The sequence below is a fragment of the Pieris brassicae genome, chromosome 5 (genome assembly GCF_905147105.1).
Source record: "Pieris brassicae chromosome 5, ilPieBrab1.1, whole genome shotgun sequence".
Lineage (NCBI taxonomy): Eukaryota > Metazoa > Arthropoda > Insecta > Lepidoptera > Pieridae > Pieris > Pieris brassicae.
Genome location: NC_059669.1, coordinates 6,270,869 through 6,284,107, shown reverse-complemented (window position 1 = coordinate 6,284,107; position 13,239 = coordinate 6,270,869). Strand labels below are relative to the sequence as shown.

The following is a 13,239-nucleotide window of genomic DNA, read 5'->3' as shown; positions in this document are numbered from 1 at the left end:
AACACATACAAATTTGTAGCAATAGCAATTTATTCACATACTTGCAGTTCCATTGAATAGGGCTTGAGAAGATTACTCAAAAGCTGAGTGAAAATCTCTTATCGGTTTTAGCGAGCGTGCTCTATGCGCACATGAGCTTCCTAAATATTATAGTAAGCCTCGTAAAATTCATTGTCAAAATTTAAATCGTTTGAATTACGTCGAGGAGAGGTTGTTGTCATTAGGCCTTACTTAGCATGATTTTATATAAAAATCTATTCTCTGGATGCTTCACGATATTGTTGATTTAATCTAGATACTTTCAGTGATTAAACTGGGACATTTATTACTCCTTAAGTAATAGGAAAAATGCATACATTACCCTTTATTCGCACCGTTCATGACCGGCATGACCTGGAACAACAAACATGACAGTAGACCGACTCGGCTTGCAGAACATGTAAACAAAGCACATACCGTGCCTGGAACGGTTTGCGACAAAATTGTAAATTATCTGAAGGAGGCAAACAAAAATAAAGAACGAAACTCGCAAGCAATTGCGCCCCGGCTCGCATTAAATGTAAATAATAATATTACCGATGTAGCCGTCAGGCGTATCTCGCGAGACGCGTCACACAAATGAGTATAGTTAATTTATGTATCTTAGTAAAAATATAAGAGATGGAAAAAAGTCCCTGGACACAATGGCAGGGGAGTATATTGCAAAAAAATAACAAGGTAGAATTACTCTATTTTGAATAGCTTAAGAATCTTTGTATGCGGATCCAATGAAATCTGTATTATTCGAAAATTTACATGTAAACCTCATATAGCATAATGACAATAAAAATGTTTCCTCAATTCGAAACTTCGCTTTCAGTAATTTGCATAACATCCTCCCGCAAGTAAACGATCCTTACCCGAAGTAATAGTAATATAATTACAAGTTAAAAAGGCTTTACAGAATAGGGCTGTCACTGAGTATGTGTTAAGGCTGTATTGATTTTTAAATAGTTTACCTTTTGAAAGATCTCTAGGGTGGTCGTCGTATTCCTATAGAGGTTCTACAAGTGGGCTATAGAAGTGGTTGGACTAAAGCCTCTTTCCTAAGCTCTAAGGTCTCATACCTGCTGGACAATGTGCTTTATCGTACGAGTTGTTCCACACTATGACTGTGACTGTTTTACTAAAACATCGGTAGGGAAAGAAACTGAGAACCTAGAACCTCTGAGATGCGGTGGTGTTGGATAGTATCCGTAATGTTGATTAAAAATAATGAACCTTTTTGAATGTATTATATATTCCATATTTGGTTATATATTTAGCTTAATTAGTCGTAATGACGAAAAAAGAGTTACGAGCCACCACAATTATCGTTAAATACCTTAGTCAATTTAAAATTAAAGTACAATTTTTGTTATTAATAATTTCAACTCAATTTTAACAACAGTTAAGAGTAAGATTCATAAACTTCTGACGCAATTTATTAATCTTACTTTCTATAATATAAGCCATGTTAAAAGGTATAAATTTAATGTTTATTAATACCCAATACTAACTAACCCTATAATGTAGCCAGCGTGGAATATGTGAAGTCTTCTAGTGTCTGAGTCAAGAGTAAAGCTAACATAAGCTACGGATTCATGCTGTTCACATTTTGACTCGACATTTCTAGCTTAATGTATATATAATGTCATACTTTACCATGTTTCTTTATCAAGACTAATGCCGGCAGTATAGTTTCATAATCATAAAAAAGATTGACATCCACATTTTGCAGTGATACGGAAAAAGTTCATTTGTACAGATAACCATTTCAACGAATTTTTAAATGCGCGATTGTGACACATGTGTTACTATTGGTTTGAAACATTTACTAAAAGATGTCAAAATATCAGATGTCTCAGTTTTTAAAATATAAGGCTGAAATTAGCAGTCTAATGAGCAAGTTAAAAAGGCAATTGAATAATAATTCATAGAATTTAAAAAAAAGATCTGAAATTGGGAGACCTGCTGGTCTTGCATTGATTCCTCTTTTCAGGGTATTGTGCTGTAGAAGGAACGCTTAACGAAACGTAAAAACTTATCAGAGACGCGTTATTTTCAAAACGTAGCTTTTTTTTTCAAAATAGGGTCTAACTACACTTTATTGTCCTTACTATGCTGTTTTGAGTACACTGTTTTTTATTCCAATATAATATAAACAAAATTTAATTGAAGATTAATAAAACTACTTTAGTGTTTATCAATAAGGCGGTAAGGCCAAAACTTTTTACTTTATGACTTATTAGACCTGCCAAAATGAAATTAAAATCATATTGTCATAATATCATTTGATTTGCTCCATTTTCAGCTTGGCTTTTTCCGTAGCCCATGTCTTTTGTATTAGTCCTTAAATGAAATTTTCAATATTTAAACCATTGTCTGCACCCCTGAATGCCTTAGGTACAGGCGATAAAATAATTGATTTTCCCACCGCACCCGTTTGTCTTCTCTAAATGGGTTACCGAGTGGCAACGGATGCAATACAATACTGTGGAATTCATTTGGAATGCTTTATTCATTCTCTAGATAGTGTGCGTTTTGTATCTTGTTTTAACTTAGATATTTCGCGATGTAATAGGAAAATTTAATACCTATAACAAACTCAAGTTATAGTAAATATAATTTATGCCAAAAGCCAGTAGGTTTCACATACTCATATCTGTCTTGTGTATCGCGGATAAAAGATATTTTGTTTGAGATCGTTTTATTGAGACGAATGATCGAAATATTATATTAAGATATTTTAAATATTTATTTTTTTTGTTTTGATAGAATTAGGCATTTTATGACTATTAATAATATTATAATTATAAAAAACTCTATATTATTATGTCACGTCACGTGTATATTATTCATTAAAAAGTTCGAGCGGAATCAATTAAAAACAAAACCATTCGTAAAATTCATCAAATTTTAATTTAATTAAAAGGGTTGCTAGAGTTCAACTCGATATCGTTTATTTTTGAGAAAACACGAGTTTATAGTACATATCAAATCAAAGTAAAATTGTGTTCATTTTTTATATACCTACGTAATAAATACGTAATTGTTATAATTATCCAGTAGCGCTGCAACTTCATACTTTTGTATGATACGACGCAAGATTTTATATCGCGTATAAAAAGAAAAGATCTATTGGTTTACCATCAGGGTTTTGAACTCAAGACCTCTGGGTTGACAATTACAAGGCAACTGCTTTCATTAGATCTACATAAACAATAATAATTAAACGTGAATTAATTAATAAAGACGAATATTTCAATGATCCTAATCCTTGGGATTGATTCGCTCCAGTTCAAAAAATTTGTATGACTCAAAACTTAGCGATATAAAAGAGTGGCGGAAAGTTTCTTGCTAGTTCTTCTTGCCCGCTCTATTCCCTTGACTTGCGAACTGGTAGTAAATGTAAATTTACCTATATTAATAAAGTTATTGTGAGTTTGAATAAAAATAATTTGTTTTTATCTAAATTAAATAATATATGAATCTGTAAGATTTAAACGGTAATATATTCTATTACCGTACGACGCAAAATACCCTAACATCGTTCCTTAAATAATGATAAAATAAGACAACATCATAACGCAACTGCAGCGTATATTTAAAATAACAAATATCATTGTAGTACATTCAGCGGGAAATGGAAACTTCTTCAAAGATTTTCCACACATATCAATTTCCTGGGTTTCAACTACACGTAAACTAGATTGTGAGCGTAGCATCGATACATCACATACAATCAGACTACATATCAAGGAATACAAATATTTGTTGCATATTTGTACAAACATAGCGGCTTCGGAGATTGGGTGACGCAATGGCTTTCCACCGCGTTAATGTCTGGGTAATGATACTTGTTTGGTTTATTAACCATTACTATATTATTTTTTTAAACAACAAGACAAACCGGGTAGGAGTTTCATTTTTTTTTCTTTGTTTTATTAGGATCACATAATTAGGACAAACACATGATATAAATTGGCATACATACAAAAAAAATATAAAAAGCGGTGCCGTCCCTATAATATGTGGTCACGACCAGCGAAATCAAGTAGATACAATATACCGTGTTAATACAAACAACGATAAAATTGAAAATACAAATTATAAAAGAATTAAACTATTTGAACCAAGAAAATAAATTATCGGTACTGTGTCCTAATTCTACTCTTAGCTGAGGCCAGAGAACCATGAAAATTCCATTTTCTTGAAGGAGACCTATAAAATTTCACATATAGGCATACTTACTATCTATACTAAATACTAACTAAAAAAGTGGAATGAGTAAATTTTAAATTACATATTTTTACGACATGTAATTACTAACAATGATAGGAAATTAATTAAGAATATTAATTTACCTTCACCTATAATAATTCAACATTATCTTCGAATCAGAGAATTAATTAACGAATCTCTTACATCCGCCTCTCTTAATTACGAGATAGATGCCTTAAATTGACTTTATGCCGAAAATTTCGGAAGTTTTTCACTCAACCCGCTAATTCGAGTCCGTGAAACTAAGACTAAGTTTTTCATTGAAATCACTCTTTGAAGTTGGATTTTGATGTCAAACTTTAATAAATTGTTAGAAGGGAATCTGCCTGCGACAAACGTTCGAACTTTTTATATGAAATTCTTTACATTTTTCTATACCGTATTGTTTTTAAAACTTTATTCCGTGGGGCAAAGTCTGTACACTAGTTCATTGTCCTCAACTGCTATTGTCTATGCTGTTGATATTTATACTACTCACAACTACTGTTAGTCGCTATAACATCAACGTAGAATAACACAACGAAAATAAAATGTGTTAAATTTTTTCGACTTCACATATATATATTTAAAATTAAATATGTGCTATTCACCATCGGACTCATACATGCTCTAACGCATGAGTAGGATGCACGCAAAAGGGATATTGATTTTTACAATCAAAATATATAACCGTAATAACAATGGTAGATTATATTTTCAATAAAGTAGTTTCTAAATAAAATACCTCTAAAGGGTCATGGAAATGAAAATGATTCTTTTTGGATCGGTCTTGCGATAAATTTGATCTGTGGCCTTTCGAAAGACTTTTCCTTAGTTTCTCGTACAAGTGAATTAGGGGAATTGTCGAAATTGTTGAGGACGGCACACATCTGTTGGATATTTAAAAGGCGACTCCGTAGGTGCCGACCCATATCGGTCGGTCGATGTGCGCGCGCCGCAACAGGTGAGCCGCGGGCTGTCTAATTATTGATACAATTCTAATGTGAGCGAAATAGGTCATTGCATACGATGTCGAGTTTACTGATGTTTGACGTGACCCCAATTGTTGTGGACAGGGATGACGCGAAGAAGGGTTCACCCGTGCGGAATCTGTTTATAAACTCTTACGAGATTAACGCCGTGAATACTAAATATTTATACTTGAAAATCAATAGGCGTTTAGGATCTACCATATTGACTTAGACATTTTGATCATTACAAATTGCTTATATTAAAGTTACCTAATTGATTAAAAAATGTGTTTTTTAGTATATATTTTATTAGAATGCTAAAATCTACTCCAAAGATTTAACCAATAAATTCGCAAACTCAATAGTAGTTGAACGTGACTGTACATGACCGTGCACTGTTATCACGTACCTTATTAGGTGCTAAGCCCTTAGCTGAGCGAGCATTCTTTAAAATATCCTCGATTATTCACGAGTACAATTGTGTAGAGAATTCGCTCGTAAATGATCCTCTGGAACGTTAGAGCTGAGGTATTTAATTATTTTAGGTCATTAGTGAACTTGAGTTTTGATCTAATTAAAAGAGAATGTGTAGTAATTTTCTTTTATTATCGTTCTTTTACTGGATGAGGGGTCATTATTTATTTAAGCTATGAGTGAGTTCAACAATACGTAAGTAATGTAGATGACGTTACTTACGTATAATAGAATATACGTATGTAATCTACCGAAAGTAATATGTAGTTATCATTCCATTACTCTTTTCGATGACGTTTTGACAAAAACACCAACGCTTAACCTCTATACTGGAGCTTCTCTAAATCTTATAACAAAAGTTCTTTTAACAAACACTTTATAACAAGCTTTTCTACTCAACTATACCTCTGATACTATCGCAGCCGGGCGCTAAGTGCGTAACGATGCCTGGGATAATCGCGCTCAGCGGCGATAATTGAAGGCTCCTACCGTTCTATACGCTTTTATTTGCGATTGTACTTTATTTAGATTTCAGAGCTCTATTCCCTAGTTATATTAGTCTTTCAAAGCCTAAGAGATGTTTTTAACAAACACTCTGGAAAATCATATTCATTTTCATGGAACAATTGCTAAATACATTGTTTTATACATATTTATACCTAGGTAACACTGAAAATGTTTAGAAAATGAAAAACGGCTTCATGTATAAAGTTGCCAATACTTTTATTGTTTTTCGAAGTAATCTCCGTTCCTCTCTACACATCGTCGCATTCGATGGAAGCACTGAAAAAATCAGTGGTCCCATTCTTCCTTAGGGGCATCTTCTATGGCATTTTCGTACGCATCTTCAGGGCTCGTAAAGCGAATACCTCGAATTTTATCTTTAGTTCTAGGGAATAAATGAAAGTCGCAGGGCGCCAGGTCAGGACTGTATGGCGGATGACTCATTATCTCGACACCTGCCATAATCAAATATTCTGTTTTGCGGGGTGCGCTGAAGCATTGTCGTGGTGAAGGAGGATCCTCCTTCGAGGGCGCTGCTGTCGATTTTTTTCCAGACAAGACAACAGGCAAATAGTGATTGACATACGAGTCTGCAGTAACTGTCCTTCCATCTTCTAGCACAACTCTCGGGAAATGACCTTTCCGAAATGAGGCAATGATTTTTTTTTTCCATGACTTCTTCCTTTCTTTAGCTTAGTTGGCCGATCCTCGAAAGGAAACACCCACTGAGCTGATTGTCTTTTGGTTTCGGATACGTAGCAATATAATTCTAGTCGTCTGCTGCTGATAGGTCACTCTCTTCTTCTATCTTCTTATATCATGCGTCACACAGTACGCTGATATTATCTTCAGTAGTCGCTGTTAAAGGACATCCCTCACGCGGATCATGAATGAATGCAATATATTACATTAGGTTACCAAAGTGTTCTAAAATTGAAAATCAAAAAGTTTTCTTTAGCAATGTTTCTAACTGGCCAGTTCTAAACATTTTCAGTGTTACCCACGTATAGTTAAAACAAGAAAATTACCAATTTATTATCTTTATTAGATTGTTGACTTATATGAGAGCCCGAATATATTCATCTTTATATGTTAGAGTATATTGCAGCAAACAGAATTAAGCAAGCGTCAACTTGATATTACGTACTTAAGCAAAGTTTCGTCTTGGTAAAACTCATTACGCGAACGTCAAGTGACTGTGACTTACATATTGTATGAAGGGATTTGTCATTGTTTGTTAATTGATTCTATAGAACGAGCTAGCGAAACATGAGGAGTTGTTGTTGTGGAGTGTGAGAGTCAGAGAAGTTGTTTGGATTAATACCTGCAGCTGAGTTTCGTCATCGGACGTCGAGGCAGAATAGCAAATTCCACCCATATCACATCGACGTCCGTCGTTCCGCACCTAAGCGGTTTTTAAATCAGCTGCCCACTGAAGTATTTCCGAACCAATTCGACTTAGGGTCCTTCAAGAAAAAAGCGTACCAATTCCTTAAAGTCCGACATTGTACCCGCGGACCCTCTGGCATTGAGAGTGACCATGGCCGACGGTATCACTTAACATCAGGTGAGCCTCCTGCCTGTTTGCCCACTTTTCTATAAAAAAAATATTGATAGTTTAGAATACTTGGATATTAATTAAACCATAAATGCTAATATAAAACATTCTGTGTCTGTGTGGTCTTCGTTTTTTTAAATATTGACATCCATAAGTGTACATACTTACTAATGTGATTGAATAGATTTGATTTGATTCGATGAAATCGTGCAAACGTCTTAGTCCCAAGGAGTGCCTTGCGCAACAAACCTGTAACTGTTTGGTGCTGTACACTACAGTATGATATAGCTTTTTATGGACTAAGACTAATAGACAGTAATTACATATTGTTATTTATGTATACATATTATGACTTGAATTGCGCATGAAATAAATGTACTTTTATTTTATTATTTTATACTTTTAAGTTAACATTTTTAATTGGTTCTCAATATCAATATGAAAATTTATGATAAGCAGAGATAAGTTAAAAATCATTATCGCCATTCAATAATCATTGTATTATGGGGATGTTACTATATTACTGTATCCTTAGTAAATTTAATAAACAGTTGTGTACTCTAATATGCGATTTAATTACTAATCTTTGATTTACATAAAAGTCTAAAGGCTGAGTGTGACATCGGCCTCGTTGCTTATAATTCAATTGATTTTCTTCAAGAAAAGAGTGAGCCATCTGGCAATGTAAGTGTCATGGACACTGACGGCGGCGGATCTTAACATCAGATGAGTCTTCTGCGCGTTATATTATATATAACATAATTGACTTAGTTAGTCACGTAGCCAATTAATCTTAAATTACATACTTAAACTATTACTTAATACAAAACATTATATGACTAATATGTTAAACCTTAACTAATATAATTAAACCTAAAGTGTTAAACTTTAGAGCTTATACCGTATAAATAACGTGTAATTAAATAAATATTTTACATAATTTTAGGAATAATAGCATCAAATTACAGTATCCAATAGACAGTATCCAATTTGTTGATACCATTATGATTATTCTGAACCCATATTTTTCACAAATAGAACCGCTTTCAATCTCTTAGTGCTCCAGGCAGGCGATATTGAGTTCAAATCTTCGGATCTGTGTGTACTTTAGCCTTATATATCTTTACTATGTTATAGGACACCCGATGACGTATCTATCTATACATTTCTACGTGTTTCATGCACGCATTTGCATTGGTCCTATGGTGATATAAAATATGTGGGAACCGTAATATTGCAGATGAGGAATTGACGAGGTGTTTCTGTAACTTGAACACTCTTATAGGAAATAAGTAAAAAAATAAAATGACAGCAAAAATCTATGGCCATGAATGTGTAACACGACTTAAATTATATAATACAGTATATAAACAGACACTTTTCAACAGATTTCGGCTTCTGTACACGCGGAGTACAAAGTAACTGAGATAAAACCTTTTTAAGCGTCTACTCTTCTGTCTTTTGCAACGTTAATCCTCAATGCCTAAGGCAACTATTAAAAACCGCTAATAATTTTCGACACTATATTGTAACGTACACCACGAAATGGCCTCACACACATATCTTGGCAAGAGTTGTGCGATAAATCCCCTTTTGTTCTGGATAAATATCTTTTAATGTGAAATATTTGGCGTCGCATAATTTTAATATTGTTAAAAGCTTATATATAGAATTTATAAAGCAAGCCTATCTTTTGTTACTACTGTTTCTTATCAAGAGCTTCGTTTACTCTCATCTTTGTTTGTAATAAAAGCCGACAAAAACGGTAAACATAAATACAATTTTTATTTCTTCTTCTTCTGTTTCGCTCTTTATGTCTAAAATTTGTGTTGATGTCGCCGCACAATTGCACTCAAGACTCAGCGCCTGAGTGACGGTTAGATCCGTAGGGGTTGATTGGGCCAGCGAGTAGGGGAACGGCCTCAAGTTGCCCTCCAATCTGCCAGTCACAACAAGTTTTTCTAATTTTTTACCTCTACATGTTACATGTCAGGATCATGTTACCCAGGATCTGTTAGTAACAAAGCCTCGAAACACAAGTATTTACCTGTAACCGTCTTAGTATGGACGCGTTTGTTTTCTCAGCTGTTCAGAGAATTTTATTCCACATTGCCTCCATAACCACATTTCCAGAGCATCTATTTCCACCTTTTAGATATTCCTATAGTCCAAGATTCAGCGCGGTAAAGGACACTCAGTAATATCAGAGTCTCAACCAATTTTTTATTTTTTTATGAGATGCTCCAGTCCGGAATTCATTCATTCATTGTATGGTAGTTTCAATATTTTTTTTTATATAACGAAAGCTTTAACTTTGACATAGGAGCGAATAACAACATTGGAAGTAAAATATATATACATAGGATTAAGAGGAAATCTCATTAAAACCTATAAAATCCTCACTGGCCACTATAATGTTCCAGGAATTGAGAAGAATACAGATTTGAGGGGTTCACATAGTTCTTTAAAACTCAATAACACGAATTCCCTAAAGAACTTACTCCCGAACCGAGTAGTAGCCGACTGGAATAGGCTTCCGGAAAGTGTAATTAGTGCACACTCTTTGAACTCTTTTTCTGTGTTTATATACATAATAATAATAATAAATAATTTACCTTACTTATATTTTTATATTGGTGTGTTTAGAATAAAATTCCGATTATATTATTGATATAGTGAAACAATTGGACTATAGCCAAGACCGCGTGTTAATAATGTCGACTAAATTACACTATTTTATATTAGCAAAGCAAACAATACCCGAGTTTATAGGACATCCGGTAATTTGTTGCTACGTGTAAATATTAAGGCACTTAGCTCAGGGTTATATAAATTCTACATACCCAAACTTGATAGGGAAATTTTAGTAACAAGAAAGTCAAAAATTTCTTTTTTTTTCTAATTGATTAAACAAATATCTATAAATTATTTATAAGCTGTATTGGGACCTAGTTGACATATGTAACACAGTTGTCGGACGCAACTATTGCAGAAAATATAATTTATTAATAAATCAGGGTGATAAAAAAACGCAAGGGTTTTGATCAGTACTTAATAATATACTTCTTCAACTGCGTTATCGAAAAATAGAAATAATATACCTTTAAACATTTTATTTATATTAATCTACGAGATTAAATTAAATATAATACTTTAATATTGATTAATTTATTCTTCTATTGGTCAAAGGACGTTCACAGACCTCCGCCATCAAATCATTTGTCGTCTATACCTTGCGATTCATCGTTACCAGGTTTCCTCTTTCCTCGGGAATCTAGGATATCTTTATATATACAATTGTACCGTATACATCTATATATCCACTTGTGATATAGTATTATTGAAATAGTATCGAGATCAGAATAATGACCTAGGAATATATTAAATAGGAAAATTAAGCAGTGTTAACAGGAAACCATAAATAATGTCAATATGATTTATTCAAAGTATCATAAGATGCGGCTGAGCAGGTAACGAGGAATTGAAATAAGTTATAAATTACATTCTAGCTATTAGTGATTTGGTCCCGTGCCAGGGATCCCTTACTATTGCTTACCGAACGACTTCTTTAGAAGAAAATTTATGTCACCTTTTTCACATTATTCTTAGTTTAGAAATTTGTTATGCGTTAACCGTTTGCAATGACTCTTGCATCTTATGATGGTAGCCTAAAAATTGTCTGTACGCTTAAGCTAAGTTTTTCGGGGGAAGATTTCTAAATGTACGAAATATTAACCTGAAAATGCATGATTTTATTATTATTACTAGCTGACCCGGAAAACGTGGTTTTGTCATGTATATTATTTCCAGGAAACATTTCTTTAGTCAAATAAAAATAACCTATCTACTATAATAAAAATAGGGGTTGATCTTAGAGCGGTGACAATTAAGGCAATTTTTGTATGCTGTATAATAAAAAAATAAAAAAATATTTTTTTTGGGTTTATATCACTTTATATCACTATAGATAGTAGTTCTGAGACTTACTGAATATGCATAAAAATTTCATAAGAATCGGTCGAGCCGTTTCGGAGGGGTATGGGAACGAACATTCTGACACGAGAATTTTATATATATAGAGATATATTTTTGATAGATTGAGTGCCGCATTAAAGTCTTTATTCTAAACTATAGTTAAGAGTTTGTTTCTCTTATGTAGAGCAGTACTCGAAATGAACATTATTGTAGCGCTGATTTATTTTTCCTAATTAATTTAAAAATCTTCACTTCAAGGATAATACCTATTTAAACCAAAACCGAAAAACTCAAATCGCTATATCTTTATAAAACAAATAGTACTTCACTTAGCGCATACGTCGAAGTAATGAACCGTTTCAACATTCTGATTGCTCCCGGGACTCATAGAATATTTCAACGAAAGGGTTCCTCGTGTCTTTTCGAGGGTGGCTAATATTCTAGCCCTTCGACCCTTATTGAATTTTTAGTGGTTTTCGTGAGAGAATGTATACACTTTTCCATTAAGCATAGAAATATAAGTAAAACTTACGTCGCAGTTATAAAGAAAGTCTAGGTATACAACAAAAATCCCACTTCTTTAAACCGCCCAAAATATTTATTTTAATTGTATTTTATTTATTATTATTTTTAATTTAATTTTATTTTAATAAATACTCTTGCACAAGACTTCATTACTTACACTTGCTAACTTTTACTAATATTATTTTTTTGTACTAAGTATATAATACTATACTTTTTTTGATACTATTTCAATAATACTATATCACAAGTGGATATATAGATGTATACGGTACAATTGTATATATAAAGATATCCTAGATTCCCGAGGAAAGAGGAAACCTGGTAACTATGAATCGCAAGGTATAGACGACAAATGATTTGATGGCGGAGGTCTGTGAACGTCCTTTGACCAATAGAAGAATAAATTAATCAATATTAAAGTATTATATTTAATTTAATCTCGTAGATTAATATAAATAAAATGTTTAAAGGTATATTATTTCTATATGATTGCGTACTTTCTCTTTTTTTGCAACTGAGACGCAAAGTAGCTGTGGTCTCTGGTAGAATGACCAGCGCTGTGGAACAGTCTGCTCCACAGCATAAGGCTGAGCCAGGGCCAATAACAACCACAGCACACACGCATTACACAATTAAAACGTACTTTGTTCTTTCTTATATATATTTTTTTATTATTGTTATTTTGTGTGTATTGTTTTGTTAATAATAAATGTTATGTCTATATCTATATAAAGCACTGAAGAATACAAACACAAACATTATTATGAATAGATTTATTTGTTCCTTATAATTCGTTAGATGAAGTCACATGAAGCTTCGGTACGAGGCATTGTTCAATAATAATCACGTTGTGTTGACCCATCCCGACCTGTGATGTATTTAGACCTGCCACTATTTTCACTAGAACAGCCAGGAGAAACTTTAAATATCGATTTATTAGTACTAGTTTTA

The 13,239-nt window shown here is 33.1% G+C and overlaps 1 protein-coding gene across 4 annotated transcripts in view; it reads left to right on the top strand.

Annotated features, from left to right (window-relative positions):
• Window positions 1-13,239, top strand: part of LOC123710462 (protein kinase C, brain isozyme) — a 114,520-nt gene that overhangs the window by 84,190 nt on the left and 17,091 nt on the right. The gene's annotated exons all lie outside the window — the stretch shown is intronic.